The 17,704-nt window shown below is 42.4% G+C and overlaps 1 long non-coding RNA gene across 2 annotated transcripts in view; it reads right to left on the reverse strand.

Moving 5' to 3' along the window:
- Positions 1 to 15,439: 15,439 nt before the first annotated feature.
- Positions 15,440 to 17,704, reverse strand: part of LOC143749208 (uncharacterized) — an 80,559-nt gene continuing 78,294 nt past the window's right edge. For both annotated transcript variants that reach the window (XR_013206900.1, XR_013206901.1), the window contains exon 3: positions 15,440 to 15,622. This is a non-coding gene — a long non-coding RNA (uncharacterized LOC143749208). The remainder of the gene's footprint in view (positions 15,623 to 17,704) is intronic.

Below are 17,704 nucleotides of genomic sequence, written 5' to 3' on the forward strand. Positions count from 1 at the left end.
TTTTCTTTCTTTTTTTATAATATTCTGTTTTGTGTAACATGTCAATTTATAAAATAGATTATATAATTCTTTATACATTTTTTATACATAAATAATATTGCATAAAATTACATAAACATTTTTTTATTACATAAAATCTGAGCCATGAAAGGGCAACCTCTGAATCATTTTCTTCTGAACGTTCTAGTCCATCTCAACTATCCTTTTAAATAAAGTTAGAAAAGTCCATACATTATTTAAATATACTGTGCTACTTCACTTCATTCACCATGAACTAAAGCTTTGTGTGTAATTTTCTGCGCCACTAGAAACACCAAATTGTAATTACAAAACTAATGACTGTTTTCAAGCAGGTTTCCCGAACAATCCTCCCATCTGCCATTATATGCCATATAAAACATCTTAATATTGAAGACAAATAAGTGGCTATTCAAACATTGAGGACGAGTCTCTGTAATCATTTTTTTTTCTTTAGACAGAAGCATAATGAAATATGCATGAAATATGCATTTAATATGACTTATGTCTACAGTTTTTATAAAGCATATGCATCCATTTGTTGGACGTTCCACATAAAAGCATAATCATAAGCAGTTTGTTCAATAACAGGGGTTATGAGCAGATGTCTTACAATGGTACAGTTAATAACTTTTTTTGCATTTTTAAAGACATTCTTGCTCATTTGGGAACTCACATGTGTAAAAATCCACCTGTCAGTCACTGATTCCAAAAAGTGCACATTGTAAGAGGTATGTCATTGCAGTCAGGAGCATGCCATATTGTACACAATAGTGATAACATGCACTTTCAACAGTTTCTGAAAGATAATTAATTTAACCAAAGTCAATGGCCAAGTGCCCATCAGCTAACATTAATACTGATCTCCATAATGGTGACTTCAAACAGACCTCAACAACTTTTGTACATGTACCATATGAAAGCAACAAATCCAAACGGGTTTTTGCTAGTTTTTAAGTAAACTTGGTAATGCTGTTTTTGGAGTTGTTTAAGCATCCTCTGGTGTGATATTGATATTATTTGCAGTTGATTTCACTGTAGGCTGTGTGGCTGTGAGTCGGTAGTAGTTGTTGTGCTGTCTGCTTGAAATATGCATGTTTCTTGAAATATGCATGTTTTTTAATATGGTGTCTGCTTGCAATCTGCTTGTTTCTTCTCTTTTTTTCTGTTCTGGATATTACTCTTATCTTAAGTGATTCTGCTTGTTAACTGCAGTTGTCATCACTAATGGTCAATCATCACTAACTGCAATATTGCTTCAGCATTACTTTTACACTCTATAGAGTGGGAAAAGGAGAATTGACTGAGGATTTTGCTGTGTAACAATAAAATGTTACCTGTGATGTGCATTTTTCTTTATTAAACAAGTCATTCAAATTAATGTGTTATATTTATTAAAACACAAGTTGTGTTATGGTCTTGCTAGGATCATACTAGCACCCAAAAGACATGCAACATATGCAGATCCACCAGCATCCCAAGCTGGGGACCAGCAAACCAGCATCCCATGCTGGTCCCAGCATGCAAAACATACCTTGTGCTGGTGACCAGCAGTTCTGGATTTTTCAGCAGGGAAGCCTGGTATGTAAAGATGAACTTGAAAGCGGAGTAGCTCCTCCAATTAGTGATGGGGAGATAAAAGGCCATCATCCATAATTAAGCATGGCGGTAGTATTCTGGTATTCTGTCATCTCCTGTTCTTAAACTTTCTTTCCAGAAGTTCAGAACAGTTTGAGTACTTGCCTTCTTTCATCTGATAAATAATCAAATTCCTTTTAACTTCATGCATGACACCTGCAAGGATTACACAGGGAAATTAAATTGTTGGCCTTTTGTACACATCTCTGCAATAAACAGCATTGCTTTATGTGTTTGATTGTGTGCTTGCTAGTATATGTGTGCGCTTGTACCTCTAAGTAGCTGCGGGGCATGCAGAAAACAGTCTCCAAAGGATTGGTTTACCGCGGCTGTCGATTTCATGCTGAGGAAGAAACAGGTGCTGTTGTAAACTTTATGCAGAGTGTCAATCGATATCCTAAAGCAACACACCGGTAGCGCATCAGAATCTGGCTCCTGTTGTGCAATCATTGTCAGGTCTCATCAAAACAAAGGGAATGTGTGCTACTTAAATTTCATGTCTCCACTATAGGTGACTTTTTACATTTTAAAGTGCAGTAAGTGATTTCTGAGAAGCACTGTTGATATTTGAAATCAACCCAAACAAAACACCCTTCCCTTCATTCTTACAAAATGCACAACACGAGAAGATGATGAATGAATGACGGAACAAGACATTAACATAAAGCATACAAGAGTATGCAAGTAAGAGTTGGTTGTTAGTCTCCAGCAGCTTCAGACAAACAATGATACTCAAAACTGTCCTTTTACTACAGCTAACATTATAACAGCAGCAAATATTGGCTCTGTGAAACAGCAAAACCAATGTTACTCACATGTGGAGCAGAAACAACAAAATCTCATTTTGTCCATTTTAAGTCCATTCAAGTTCAAGTCCATTTTCAGTACTTTCTGATTGGCTACAAGTTTGTTGTGGTGCTTTGTCCGATCCACTTTCAACAGCATTTCTCACCTTTAAGGGATTACGCAAACACCATTGTCAAATGGAGCAGTCCTTCTTGTCGTCAATGGTAGGCATGCAAAGTTAAAAGAACATAAAATGTTGCCTTAAGTAAATAAAATGTAATTTTAAATTCAACTGTATTTAGACACACATGAAGACACCAAAATATACAAATATTTGTAAAATATTGTTAAAAAAATTAACATTGTTAACTAAAATTATGTTTTTTTAAAAATCTGTGAATCAAAAGAAAGCTGAAATAAAAATAAACTATTAATATTAGATGAAATGGTGCATTGGCAACTGAAATAAGTTTAAGTACAAAAATTCTTTAAAAAAACTTATGAAAATACAGTGGTGGACAGTAAGTTTTTTTTTTAATTATTATTATTTTTTTTATACACTTAAGTAAATCTTTCAAGTAGGCCTATCTGTACTTTATCAGACTATTTTTATTTTGGTAAACTTTTACTTATACATTCCAAAGCATAATGTAGTAATTTTTTACTTCATAAAAAATTAAAACATATCGTTCGTTCCTTGTTATTTTAAATGGAATAAATCACCACTCCCTCTGGTCTGATTCATGAACATTCTTTCCAATAAACTTCTAAAGTCTACTCACTGATTCAATGATCTGGTCAAAATGAGTCAAGAACTGGGATATCATCAGAGCTTGAACGTGCGCACTACTGATGGCGTGAAAAGTAAGTTATTAAATAGCGAATTTTTGAATTGATTAGTGTAAATGAAATTGTATTTAGGCCATGCCTGTCAGTTATTTGTGAAATAAATCTGCTGTAAAAGGGGCGAGCTGTTTAAGTTCACTGAAATGCTGGAAAGTTAACTTTTTTTGTCCACATTTGTGTAACCGTCTAATTTTAGGTCAAATAACGCAAATTAATGTCCATGCATCTTCCCCGCTGCTGTAGCAGTTTAAAATTATATAAAACTGAATTGACAATTTAGTATATTGATGTTTATTGTATTGACAGTGTATAATAAGTTTTGGTAATAAAATAAAAAGTTTGAAAATGAAAATGAATCCTTATTCTTTTTACTGGAGAAATATTTTATTAGTAGTACTTTTACTCAGAGGTGGGCCTTCTCTGCTGGCCCTGTCAGAATCTATAATATAATATAATATAATATAATATAATATAATATAATATAATATAATATAATATAATATAATATAATATAATATGTAAAATATATATTTTTCATTTTTACGATTATATTTCCATAACGAATATGGTTATTTTTTGTGAGGCTGAGCTGGATTTTCCATATGGTCATCTAAACGCATCACAGCTCCGTGGACCAGCACTAGAAGTATAGCTACCCTTCCGTTGAAGCTGCCATTTCCCATTTGATCATAACTTTGACTGACGTGTATCATTAGTGACAGAACGCCCTCAGGGCCCAGCGATGTGTCGGCGCTAGCCCCCGCTGATGTCATCAACCCTTTGAAATGTTGGCGGGTTGTGAGCAATGTCAGTGAACTGAGCTATGGCCGCTGCCTTCACACCTCTTACCGGTCCAGTTGACGATCTCCTTCGTGTGCCTTTTTCAAGGCGTATGTTTGGAGAGAAGAAAGAGATCATTTAAAAGGAAGATCTACACCTAAGCTGGATGGGCTGACCAAGGCCGGAAAAGGTTTTGTGCGGCACTTCACTGAGGGTAACTATGACCGCTACGACTGGCTAACAGCTAGCACTGAGCGGAACAGGTTATTTATCATCCACACAGGAAGTGCAGCGAGGAACGGGGTGCAGCCTTTCTTTTACTGTCTATGGGTGCAGCTGACAAAACTCTGAGGGGTGTTAGTAAACTTGTTACCCTTGCAGTGCTGTCAGCTGCCCCCTGTTCTCTCTCCCTCACATGCATGCACGCACGCACAGAGACACACACACACAGTATCATTCACACAGGAAGTGCAGTGAGGAACGGGATGAGGAACCAAACTGCAGTGAGGAACCACGTTCACGTCTGTCTGTTTAATGCTGGAGCCAGCAGACTTGTTCAACATGTTGACGTTAAAGGCCCTGTTGGGACCAAGTTTTTGTAAATGTTTTGTAAAAGAGTAAGAGTAAGTTTTGTCGCTATGCAAGCATTTTCATCGACTAGCTTATTAATAAAAAAAGTTACGTTGTATGAATTATTTTTTATGTATATAAATATTGTAATCAGTTTTAAATACATTTTAATCATTTTAAATAAATGCACAAAAATATTTTCAACATTCATGGTTGTGTTTCATATTATTTTTAAATCCATGTTATATACACTTTTAAGCTATAAATCCTTAGCTGAACTATGAGTTTAATGTAATTGGTGGCTAAGAGCCGTTTGTTAAACAGAGAAGAAGACTTATTATAAATACTAGCCGTATACAATAATATTAGGCACAGTAGCTTCTTTTCTTTTTTACCAAGAACTTTATTGAACGATGTGAAAAACCATAAATGGCCCGGTACAAAATAGGGATGTCAAGATTTGCGATCCGTTAGAAGACGCATAAAGCTTGCCACAAAGAACCGGCAAATGTAGCCTAATCATTATGAATGTGTCAAATATAACAAGGAGACATTTTAATTGTTTCTTAATAAACAGTGTTCCCTTTCAAGGGAACTCGAGCTGCGTTTGAGACGCGGTGGGAACGCTCTGCGTGATTACGTCGTGAAGCACGTGTAAAATCAGTCCAATGGAAGCCCGCTACGACATAGGTGACGTCATAGACCAGGAAACTATAAAGCAACCCTGAAATCAGACCGCGATAGCTTCTGCACCTTCAGCAAGCGCTCTCTGTATATCTGTCCTTGTCTATTTATTGTTGTCTTTCAAGCCCCTTATATATATATATATATATATATATATATATATATATATATATATATATATATATATATATATATATATATATATATATATATATCACTATGGCGAGCAAGCAAAGTTATAAACCTTGTGTTGTGCCCTGCCCTCGTTATATCACGGGTGGGGACACACATCCTATGTGTATTGCTTGTTTGGGAGTGGAGCATGCCCATTCAGTCCTCGAGGGGGCTGACTGTGAGCATTGCTTGAGTTTGTCTATGAAAACTCTCCGCTCTCGCCGGGCGTTGTTTGAGGAGGACAGTTCGGTTCGCGCTCCCCGAGGTGCGGGTCCCGCTGCTGCCGAGGCACAGCGTCGAATTTCATCTTGGGGTTCGCAGATGGATCTAGTAGCGGGGTTTGAGACGGGCCCCGCCCTTTCTCAGCCCTTACCTACTGGATTCGGTGTCTTTGCCCAGGAAGGAGCCCGCTCTGCGGCTTCTCCTTCCCAGGCTGAGGCACCAATATTACGGCTATCCAGTTCTGAGGATCTGGATGTCGGTAGTATGGGGGATATTGAGTGTTCGCCAGCTCATACCCCTGCTGATGAGGAGCTTATGGAGGTTTTATCTCGTGCTGTTACTAAATTAAATATTGAGTGGCCAGCCGATGATTTCGATGTTGAATCTAGAAAGAGTCTTTTAGATTAACGTTATTTACCATCTAGATCACGACCTCCTCGTCGGGAACTCCCGTTTTTCCCGATCTCCACACCGAGGTTTCGAGATCGTGGATTAAACCGGCGTCTTTCAGAGTGCATAACCCCCAAACTAAGAATTATAGTAAAGTTCAAGGGATTGATCATTATGGTTATTTGACTATGCCTCGTGCTGAAGACACACTAGCGAGCTATCTCTCCCCTGAGTCTTCTTCTTCTCTGTAAGCCCCGACGTTACCCACCAAACCATTAAAAAATGCATCTTTGTTGGTGGGTAAAGCGTATTCGGCAGCAGGTCAGGCCGCAGCATGTTTGCACACTATGTCGATTCTCCAAGCGTACCAGGCTGACCTGCTGAAGGACATAGACGATAGTGAGGAAGTTAGTGCTGACGCAATTCGAGAATTGCGTCGCACGACAGATTTATCTCTCCGAGCCACCAAGGAGACGGCCAAGTCTGTGGGCCGCTCTATGGCAGCCTTGGTGGCCACGGAACACCATTTATGGTTAAATTTATCAGAAATAAAAGATAAAGATAGATCTGTTCTTCTGGACGCACCGCTGTCACCTACAAGTCTGTTCAGCGACGCTATAAATTGTGTCGTCGATAGGTTTCAAGAAAATAAGAAACAAGTGGCTGCGTTTCAGAGGTTTCTTCCTCGCCGGTCTATTGTCCCAGAGGCTGCTCGTAGTATAAAGTCTGAGCAGCCTCGTCCGTCTACGAGCTCCGCTCACAGAGTTCAACAAAAACAGAGCGTCGCCGCTCGGGCACCTCCTCAATCTACGTTTCCTGAGTGGCGCTCGCAGCCCAGACCTGTTAGGGGTAGACAAGATCTGAGGACTGTTATCTCTAGGAGAGCTTGGGCTAAGAAGAAGTCCTGACGCCAAGGCTATCAGGCTACTGAGGGTGGTCCCCTCCAGGGAGGAACGGTTCCGAGGAACCGTCCCTCCTTGGCACCCTCCGGGGGGCGACCCTCCGAGGAGAGCCGCAGCGCTGCCACTTCGGTTGTTCCCTGCCGGTTCGCCGCTTCAGGGCACCGAGGTGTCAGCGTCCCCGTTCAATCCTCTGAGGAGGGTTGTAGAACGGTCAGTTCGGTTGTTCCCTGCCGGTTCGCCGCTTCAGGGCGCCGAAATGATTGTTCAATCAAATCCAGAGGCCAGTCTCGAGAGACTGGTTCCCTTATCGGAATTTCTGGCAGCGTGGAAACTTCTGCCAAATATTTCTCTATGGGTCCTGCACATAATAGAAAAGGGTTACAGAATTCAGTTCGGTTCTCGTCCGCCCAGATTTCAAGGAGTCTTCCCCACGGTGATGGACTCACAGCAGGCTCTGGTAATGGAGCAAGAAGTACTGACACTTCTTCGAAAGGGAGCTATAGAAAGGGTTTCTCCTCCCAGCAGAGAGTCAGGGTTTTACAGCCGTTACTTCATTGTTCCAAAGAAGGATGGAGGGCTGCGTCCTATTCTAGACCTGCGCCAGTTAAACAGCAGGGTTCAGAAACTCAAGTTCAGAATGCTTACACTCAAACAGATTGTATCACAGGTTCAGTCCGAGGACTGGTTTGTCACAATAGACTTGAAGGACGCGTACTTCCATGTATCTATCCATCCTCATCACAGGAGGTTCCTGAGGTTCGCTTTCGGGGGCGAAGCATACCAATATCGGGTTCTTCCATTTGGCCTAGGTTTATCTCCCCGCACATTTACAAAATGCGTGGATGCAGCTCTGGCTCCGTTGAGACTCCAGGGCATCCGCGTATTAAATTACATCGACGATTGGTTGATTTTAGCTCAGTCAGAGCAGGTGGCAGTTCAGCATCGAGATGCTGTTCTGTCCCACATAAATAATAATAATAATAATAATAATAATAAGTTTATTTTATATAGCGCCTTTCTCAAACCCAAGGTCGCTTTACATAGTGGGAAGGAAAGTATACACAACAGCAACAACCAAAACAATACAACAACGACAAGTTATCAATATGAAGCTACGAGTTTGGTGTGGAGAAATGATCATTAAACAAAAAGGTCTTGAGATGAGCTTTAAAGAGGGGAAGTGAAGGACAGTCACGAAGAGGTTGTGGGAGGCTATTCCAGAGTTTGGGGGCCAAGACACTGAAGGATCTGCCACCCAGGGTGGAAAGTCTGGAGCGGGGGATAGCCAAGAGATTTTGGTCAGAAGATCTGAGTGAGCGGGATGGAGGGTACGGGATCAGGAGGTCGCGGATGTAGGGGGGAGAAAGGTTATGGAGCGCTTTGAAGGTGAGTAGTACTACTTTGTATTTGATCCGGGACGGAACTGGTAGCCAGTGGAGTTGGTAGAGAATGGGGGTGATGTGTGCCGATCGTCTGGTATGGGTGAGGAGCCTGGCTGCTGAGTTTTGAATATATTGTAACCTTTGAAGTGATTTGACAGGGAGACCAAGGAAAAGTGAGTTGCAGTAGTCTAGACGGGACATAATGAAGCAGTTAACTAAAGTGTGTGCATCACTAACAGAGAGGAAGGGTTTGAGGCGAGCAATGTTGCGGAGGTGAAAGAAGGCAGTCTTAGTGAGTGATTTGATATGAGGATCAAAGCTAAGGGTGGAGTCAAGCAAAATGCCAAGGTTTTTGACAACAGGGGTAGGGTGGACAGATGAACCATCAATATTGAGAGTGAGACTGGGAGATTTAGAGAGGATGCTTTTAGGGCCAATCAGCAGAATTTCAGTTTTATCTGTATTGAGTTTAAGAAAATTGTTTTGCATCCATAATTTTAGGTCAGAGAGGCAGTCAGTGAGGGAGCACAGTGGTGGATCAGAGGGAGAGTGAGTGGTCAAATAGAGTTGGATATCATCTGCATAACAGTGGAATTTAAGACCGTGGCTGCGTATAATCGGGCCAATAGGGAGGATGTATATGAGAAAGAGGAGGGGCCAAAGTACAGAACCCTGGGGGACACCACGTATGACACAGGACTTGGAAGACTGATGAGGACCAAGCGTCACAAACTGCTTTCTGTTGAAGAGGTAAGACTGGAACCAATTGAGGGCTGTACCAGAAACACCAATAGCAGACAGACGGGTGATTAGAACATTGTGATTGATAGTATCGAAGGCAGCACTAAGGTCAAGGAGGATGAGAATGTTAAGTGAACCAGAGTCAGCAGACAGTAGAAGGTCATTAACGATGCGCAGAAGGGCAGTCTCTGTACTGTGACATGAACGGAAACCAGATTGAAAAGGCTCATACAGGTCATGGTGATTAAGAAAGGTGTGTAGTTGTGAGGCCACCACTCTTTCCAATACCTTGGCCAGGAAGGGGAGGTTGGAGATAGGGCGGTAGTTACATAGTGATGTGGGGTCGCAGTCAGTTTTTTTGAGAATGGGTGTGACTGCAGCAGTCTTGAGGGCAGCAGGCACAGCACCAGAGTTGAGGCAGGTGTTTACAATCAATGCAATGGGTTCAGATAAGGATGTGATGCAAGCTTTAAGTAGAGGGGTGGGGACAGGGTCAAGCTGACACGATGAGGAGTTGGACTTATTTATGATGTCAGTGATAGTGAGGGAGTCTATAGCAGTGAAATGGGAAAGCTGAGGTCCTAAAGAGGAAGGAGAAGAAGAGATAGAGATAGCATTTGGGTTGAAGCATTGGTAAATTTGGCTAATTTTGTCATCAAAGAAGTGTAAGAAGGCCTGGCACTGCTCAGGGGTCTTAGGGCAGGCAGTGACAGGAGGCTTAATGAGTTTGTCCAAGGTCCTGAACAGGGTTTTAGGCCTGGACATAGAGGAGGTTATGAGTGATGAATAATAGTTTGAGCGGGCAGCATTGAGGGCGTCCCTATACGTCTGAGTGTGTTCGGTGTAAAGCATGGAGTGAATTGTAAGGCCAGTTTTCTTATATAGCCGTTCGAGACGGCGGCCAGCGGCCTTAAGTTGCCTGAGCTCAGGGGTGAACCAGGGGCATGTACGATTTGCTGGTACAAGTCTAGTCCTAACTGGGGCTAAGCTATCAAGCAGGCTGGTCAGGGTGCCATTGTACAAAGCAACCAAGTCATCCGCGGACGAGAGCTCGTCAAGGTCAAACAGTGGCGAGGCCTGTATACAGGCAGCAAACATGCTGTGGTCTATTGACCCAATGTTACGACTTGTAATAGCTGTTTTTTCTGAGGAGGGAGGAGGAGTGATCATATGAAAGCAGCATTCAATTAGCTTATGGTCAGAGACACCAGAGATCGAACCCGAGACCGAGATGTCATTCAGACCAGAAGAGCAGAGCAGATCCAAAGTGTGGCCATGAGTGTGAGTTGGAAAGTCAACATGCTGTGTCAAACTAAAACAGTTCAATACAGAGTTAAACTCCGAGGTGTAAGAACAATTTGTATCCACATGGATGTTAAAATCCCCTAACATAATCATAGACGAACAAAGAGATGAAATAACAGTGAGAAGTTCATTCAATTCTGACAGAAAATGTACAGATGGTTCAGGGGGGCGGTAGATCAGCAATAGTATAAGGGGTGGGGTAGAAACAACCTTCACAGCAATATATTCAAAGGATGTCACTTCAAATGGCCTTAGTTCTTTAATAGTCAGATCTGAGCGGTGCACTACAGCCAACCCACCCCCTCTCCCTACAGATCTGGGTTTGGATAATAGCAGTAGCCAGGGGGGGTTAGCATGTTTAAATTAATGCAGTCACTGGGTTGTTGCCAGGTCTCTGAGAGACAAAACAAGTCACATTTTTTGTCCACAATGATATCATTTATTAGGGCCGTTTTGTTTGTGATTGAGCGCGCATTTAGGTGGCCAATGTTAAAGTTCGGACATGATGACGAGGCAGGAGGAGGCAGCCTAGGAGGGCGATGAAGGTTGTCAAAGTTAATTCCCCTCATCTTTGGCTGGTATCGTCGGCAACGATCGGGCGTGTGAACAGTTGGGATTTGAGCATCATGTCCAAAGATAAGAGTCGGTTGTCTTTTGAAGCGATGAACATAACGTGGACGCCGAATAATTCCAAGCGAGCAGCATTGTTTATACAGCGCAGGTTCTAGGGGGGCGTGGCAGCGATAAAGTTTGAGAGAAGCAGAGGTGTAAGCTGGCTCCATTTTCAAGTTACAAAAAACACACAAGCACAGCATAAGGCGAGCTGCGAGGACATTAATCGAGCTGCCAGCGGGAAACATGACATAGACACAGTAAAGTACCACAAGTGACACAGCAACACCACGTTAATACTACATGTTAGCCAACCAGGCTCACAACACAACCCAGTCCGCAATGTAATCAGCGCAGTTTAGTACGCCAACCACTGAACAGATTGAGGACCACAACAAGGCAAGCGGGTAGAAACACACTCACCTCTGTAGCAGTCACTGTGAGGGGAGATAGGAAGAGAGCTCATGCAGGGGAAGAGCAGGCGTGCCGGGCAGTGACAAACAGAACTGGAGGAGCAGGTTTGTAGCAAAGTTTGTAACATTAATCCACGGATTGATACAGCAGCGGCAAAGCAACAATGTTCCAGTGACAGTGCATGAAGTATTCGGCCGACACCAGGAGGAGATGTGGTAATCCACAGCCACCTACATAGAAGGTAGCCTACAGTGGGGTAGCGCGAAGATCAGCAAACAGACAGAGCAGTGTGAGTTGGATGAGTGCCAGTGATGAGTTGGAAAGTCATCAGGATCCGCTCGATATCCAAAGTAAAATCCACAGGGAAATGACAATAATACAGTCCAGGCAAATGACAATAAGCAAGTTCAGATCAGCAGTTCGGCAAGGAAGTAGATGTCACGGTAGACGCGAAAACAATCAAACAACAACAAAAAGTTCAAGCGAGAAGCGGCAGCAAAGCGCGCACAGCGTACTCTCACCGGAAACCGGAAACGTATCGAACATAAAGAGTTTGGGGTTGCGGCTAAACACCAAAAAGAGTGTGCTCCTCCCTGCTCAGAGGACCACTTTTCTAGGTGTAATTTGGGATTCGACCACAATGCAGGCACGCCTGTCTCCTGCTCGTATTTCTGCGATTCTCACAGCCGCAAAGAATGTGAAACTAGGCCAGTCACTCACTGTGAAACAGTTTCAGAGACTGTTGGGTCTCATGGCAGCTGCGTCCAACGTTATTACTTTTGGCCTTCTTTACATGAGACCCCTGCAGTGGTGGCTCAGGACCAAGGGGTTTTCCCCGAGGGGAAATCCGTTCCGCAAGATCAAGGTCACGCGGCTATGCCTTCGTGCCTTGGCCTTGTGGAAGAAACCTTGGTTCCTCGCCCAGGGCCCAGTGTTGGGGGCTCCTTGTCGACGCGTCACGCTTTCGACGGATGCTTCCCTCACGGGATGGGGGGCGGTCATGAGTGGCCGCTCGGCGCAAGGTCTGTGGCAGGACCATCAATGTTCCTGGCACATAAATCGTTTAGAGTTGATGGCGGTATTTCGAGCACTCAAATATTTCCTGCCAGACCTGAGAGGCCATCACGTGTTGGTCCGCACAGACAACACTTCGGTGGTCTCCTATATCAACCATCAGGGGGGTCTGAGGTCACGTCACCTTTGCAAATTGGCCCATCAGATCCTCCTATGGGCCCAGGGGAAGTTACTGTCGCTCAAGGCGGTATATATTCCGGGGCGTCAGAATGTGGGAGCAGATATTCTGTCGAGACAGGGGCTGAGGCCCGGGGAGTGGAGACTTCACCCAGAAGTGGTGGAGTTCCTGTGGGAAAAGTTCGGTCGTGCTCAGGTAGACCTTTTCGCATCATCAGATTCAACCCATTGTCCCATGTGGTTCTCTCTAACGCACCCAGCTCCTCTCGGTCTGGATGCTATGGTGCAGGTGTGGCCGAGGCTGCACCTGTACGCCTTTCCCCCGATATCTTTGCTTCCGGGGGTTCTGGAGAGGGTTCGCCGAGAAGGGGCTCGTCTGCTACTAGTAGCCCCTTATTGGCCGACCCGAGTTTGGTTCTCGGCTTGGTGTCTCTTCTGGACGGCTCCCCCTTGGAGATCCCAATCAGGGTGGACCTCCTGTCTCAGGCCGGGGGCACGATATTTCACCCTCGGCCGGAGTTGTGGAAACTGTGGGCCTGGCCTCTGAGGGGGCCAGGCTCAGGGAGACCGGTCTTTCGACCGATGTTGTAGAAACCATTCTTCAATCCAGAGCTCCTTCCACGAGAAGGCTGTATGCGCTAAAATGGAAACTTTTCACCACGTGGTGTGTTGAACGTCAGTTAGATCCTGTTAACTGCCCTGTTGGTTCAGTTCTTGATTTTCTGCAAGACCGTTTCTCGGCCAGGTTATCTCCTTCCACCCTAAAGGTTTACGTGGCGGCTATATCTGCCTACCACACCCCTCTGGGGGGTACTTCTATTGGGAGAAACCCTCTAATTACTCGCTTTCTCCGTGGTACATTGAGGTTGAGACCTGCACTGCACTCTAGAGCACCGGCTTGGGACTTGGCCATTGTACTCGAGGGTCTGGCTTTAGCTCCCTTTGAGCCCATCGAGGAGGTTTCTGAAAAGTTCCTCACTCTAAATACTTTATTTCTCCTTGCTATCTCATCTATCAAGAGAATTGGTGATTTACATGCTTTGTCGGTTGCTCCTTCATGTCTGGAATTTGCACCTGGTATGGTGAAGGCATTTCTCTACCCCAGGCCGGGTTATATTCCTAAGGTCCCAATGAATGTTGGGGGCCCAATAGTGCTGCAGGCCTTTTATCCTCCACCCTTTAATACCCCTGACCAGGAACAGCTTAACCTGTTATGTCCAGTCCGGGCTTTAGATGCCTACGTTCACAGAGTTGCCCTGTGGCGTAAATCTGAGCAACTATTTGTTTGTTTTGGGTCACTCAAGAGAGGATGCCCTGCATCTAAGCAGGTTATGAGTAAATGGATAGTCGAGGCTATTTCATTGGCTTATGAAGCGGCCGGACAGCCTTCACCTATGGCTGTGCGGGCCCATTCTACTCGGAGTATGGCGGCCTCTATGGCCTTAATTTCAGTTTCCCTTCTTGACGTATGTAATGCGGCAGGATGGTCCTCTCCGCATACATTTGTCAGGTTTTATGACCTTGACCTCTCCACTCCTGGGGCGAGGTTGCTTGCTTCTTAGTGTGCGCAGGACCTCACACAGAACGGGCATTTGTCATTATGGCGTAGTGGGTATAGGGTTCCCACCGCGTCTCAAACGCAGCTCGAGTTCCCTTGAAAGGGAACGTCTCAGGTTACGTATGTAACCCTGGTTCCCTGATAGGGAACGAGACGCTGCGTTTGCCTGCCATACTTCCTGCATGCCCTGATCGACTTGCTTCAGGTTTTTCAGAAGCTATCGCGGTCTGATTTCAGGGTTGCTTTATAGTTTCCTGGTCTATGACGTCACCTATGTCGTAGCGGGCTTCCATTGGACTGATTTTACACGTGCTTCACGACGTAATCACGCAGAGCGTTCCCACCGCGTCTCAAACGCAGCGTCTCGTTCCCTATCAGGGAACCAGGGTTACATACGTAACCTGACACGTTTTCTGTGACGATGCTGACTCGTGCACCTTTCGCAGTATTGTGAAGGTGCCTACAGAGAAAAATGCACACTTCATACGGATTATAAGAGAGTTGTCTGTTTCTTTTCGTTTGGAATAGTTTTGTTTAAAAGTAGACATTTCAAGCTTAGATATATTTCAGAGTTTCTGTTCATTTATGAGACAAGCTCCAGTTCACGTGTGATGCAAGTTATATCGCGTCGGCGATTCCATGTCCTGATTATAGGCTGCTATATTTGCTTCTTATTTATTAAATCCAGGCACATGGTTAAGACATTGATTAAAATTAAGATACAATTTATACAAAACGAAATTCACTTTAAAGAAGGGCTTTATACAAAACAAAACTTAATAAAGCGGTCAAAATGATGTCTCTCGATATTACGCATGATTAGGCTACTCATACTGGCTGAGAGGCCAGAATAATAATAATAATTAATTATTTTGAATAATAATCAAATTATTGCCAGCGATCGTCGAATATTATTTTTGCTTGCAATGCCCATCCCTACAAAATACGAAATGTCTTAATGAGACAAAATACAAGCATCATAGCATAAGAAAGAAATGTAAATAAAGAAATAAAAGAAAAATACATTAAATAGGCCTAAATAATAAATAAAGAAATAAAAGAGGCTCATTAGCTTCTGAAGCAGGAACACAAGCATGTAGTCGCAGTTGTTGTTGATGTTAGGCTACTGATTTAGCGTGTCTGAGTAGTCGACACGTGGGGTGATGACATCATCGTTTCACAAAATATGTTTTGGGGGGGGGGGGGGGGGGAGTGGAATTTGACCTTATAAAAATAAAAGCTAATTCAAAATATGAATGCAATCTATAATAGTATATAAATAATACTAAAATAACACCTGCTTGGGAAAAACTGAAGATGTTTAGATCGCCAAGATTAAATGGAGGGCATCTTCACCTGTGGGGAATTGTCTTATGGTGTCTGGTTCATCACAGTTGAGCCAGGGGGATCTGAAAGAAAGGAGCAAAGACAGACAGATGGACATTTGACCAAGTTCTTATTTGTTCATATATTTTATTCAAATGAGGAGATGGTAGCATTAGAAAGCCTTATAGAGGTTAAGTGCCACTTTGCCACTTTTTGTGTCTCCTGGTGAATTGCATTCATTGAAGGAGTCTGACATTAGACTCTGATGCTGTGAATCTCAAAAATGCTGTGTGAATGTGAATTAAGGTGAACCCGTTGGGGTATGGATGTTAACAGCTTTGTAAGTAGCTTTAAAGTAGAGTCACAACCCCATCCCATCCCCCTACGGTCAGTAAGATGACATCCAGAGAAATGCACTGAGTTTGTAAGTGCAGAATAATAGAATCGATCACCCCAGTGCTTCTGTATTTTATTGCACCACTAAGTTAAGCACCACAAGTAACCTTTGCTTTGCTTACAATATTAATTATTATTTGATTGAAATGTTAATGTGAGATATTGCAGATTAATAAATCACATGCTTATTTGGGCAATAGTTTTGAAGAAAACGTTCAATGTATCAGTGTTCTGAATAGCATACTATGTATTATTTCTATAGAATTACTATAGAATTTATGAATTCAAATTACAAATAAAATTCTAATACATTTGGATTACAAAGTTTTAACATAATAAACTTAATATACATTAACTAATTTTAACAAAGGAGACCTTATTGTCAAGTGTTACCATTATTTCCATCTATTTGATTTTATTTAAATAATTTTTTATGCATTTATTCAAATTGCTTAGAATCAGCATATTATCCGTTTCTTATCTTTATTTATGTACGACTGACAAATAGAGAAGACAGGGAGTTCTATAATACCTGGAGAAAGCATTACATAATACTAATGAAATTATTCAATATATTTGATATTTTTCAAGTGTGCTTAATACCTAAAGTTAAGCTATTTTTAAAGTCTGGATTTAATCTGATGAGGTCACGTGTCTCAGTTATCACTAGGCTAGTTCAATATGCATGTGGGTATCTCAATCGGGAAAGTAACCAGAGGAGAACAGTGGAAGCCAATTTTTTCCCCCTGCATAGAGGGCAAATTAACTAAGCCGCCCACACTCCCATGACTATCCTGCCTCCTGGCCTGTGTTTTCCACTGTTCTCACTCCAGCACACCTGTATGCCACGACCGGGCACAGCGCCAGCATCACCTGCCACATGTACTGCCAGCTTTACTGACATGCACTTCTCACTACACATCTTTCACTAATTTCACATCCTTCTGGGGGAATTCCCCATGAATTTGTGTTTTGGCCACATTCTTCCCACCACCAGACGTGAAAAATAATTTAAAAAGTCAATGTTTTGTAATCTACTCTTCAAATGATTATACATCAAGGACTTTCTGCCAACTTTCTGCCATACTGCGTCCTCCGTCCTTGCTTGCTTTCATTCTGTAGTGAATCTGTTTTCTGAGGCCTGACAATGCTTAAACAGAAATTGTGATCATCTTTCTTTTTTTTCCTATTATGATGTATATTTGAGCAAAACAGCATTTCAAGAGAGAGAAAAATTTACGGATAATGCATGGCTAAATAATTTAATACTGAAATATTCCTTGGAAAATAAAGATTGTCCGTTTTGATTGCATTGTGACTTTAAGGATAATTTTTCAGATGTTAAATTGTTTGACTAGTCCAGTGTTTGGGGCTGGACTTACAGTTTGGATGACCAATGGTACATGGGAAAGTTTGAAATGTATTTACAATCCGCTTATTATTAGGTTATTATTAAGTTTATTATTAATTGTCAACTTATATAATAACTATATGAATAGGCTATATTATTCAAATTATACATTTTTATCATTCATATAATATAAATACACTGCTCGGACAAAAAATAATAAAAAAGAAAAGAAAACTTGTTTGGATTTAAATAGGCAAATGCTTAAGAGTCTACGATTAGATCTAGCTTATATATGTTTGGTAACAGTTCTTCTAACAATAATTGGTGGAGTGTGTAGCTTTTCATTTCTTAAACAACCATGTAGAATGAAGAATCATTTTCACACATGAATCGGCACCTCTGAGTCCAGACCTTAAAT

Source organism: Siphateles boraxobius, unplaced genomic scaffold, assembly GCF_051911475.1.
Source record: "Siphateles boraxobius isolate OS27281-9 unplaced genomic scaffold, OSU_SipBor_1 24, whole genome shotgun sequence".
NCBI lineage: Eukaryota > Metazoa > Chordata > Actinopteri > Cypriniformes > Leuciscidae > Siphateles > Siphateles boraxobius.